General features: G+C 50.2%; 1 pseudogene; it reads right to left on the bottom strand.

The window, feature by feature from the left end:
* Positions 1-261: 261 nt before the first annotated feature.
* Positions 262-441, bottom strand: LOC126538006 (U2 spliceosomal RNA; annotated as a pseudogene).
* Positions 442-836: the final 395 nt, after the last annotated feature.

The raw sequence follows: 836 nt of genomic DNA, 5'->3' as shown, positions 1-836 counted from the left end.
CCATGCTAGGTACTTTAGATAGTAAGGGAATGCTTGCACCGGGGCCTTTTACTCAGGCGGCTGCTGCTTTTGGCGTGGCCGCGCGAGCACTGTCTTGAAGACAATCTGCGATGCGGACAGTGTAGACGTCTAGGGGCACCGAGGGACGATAGCGTCATGTGCTCTATAGCCCCTATGCGCTTACGCCTCACCCGCTTTCACGAAGTGAAACATCAGTGCAACTTTTTAGAGCGAGGCTGGGGATCGATGTCCGTGGACCAAAAACCCTGGGCCAATCCCGGAGATAGTGCAATACCGGGCCGACCCGCGGCGTAGGTGAAGCAGACTTCAATCACACCGCCAATTTGTAAATATAAGTTTAATACGTTGGGTCCAAATACAACTCGTATCAGATATTATGCTGATCAAAACAGATACTACGTTTTGACCTGCGTCGACCATGTCCACGTTCTCACCGTCCTCTCTTTGTCGGCGTTTGAAGAGCTAATTGCGTATCTCCTTTCCTTTCCTTCCGCTCTCCGGTGGTGGCGGTCCCGTGGAAACGTCACGCGTGTCTAGTTTCCTCCGGTTCTTCGGGGCGGCGGTCCTGTCGTCCACGCGAATGTATACAAATATCCCTGTAAATGAGTCCATACCAATCTTCAAAATTTTATTTACGGTGGTATGAACCATTGCCTAAGGGGGTATGAACCAGTCATTGCCTTACGGGTCGGAGGCATTTAATAACAGAGGTGTTACGAGAATGTGTGTAAATACATATCGTCCTGACGACCACCGATCGGGACAAAATGTTCGTACCTTTGTTTAGAATTCTATGTCGGCTCTGTGTCGTGTGG

This window comes from Dermacentor andersoni, chromosome 4 (genome assembly GCF_023375885.2).
Source record: "Dermacentor andersoni chromosome 4, qqDerAnde1_hic_scaffold, whole genome shotgun sequence".
NCBI lineage: Eukaryota > Metazoa > Arthropoda > Arachnida > Ixodida > Ixodidae > Dermacentor > Dermacentor andersoni.
Note: the sequence above shows the minus strand (reverse complement) of the source record. Positions and strands in the feature narration are given on the sequence as shown.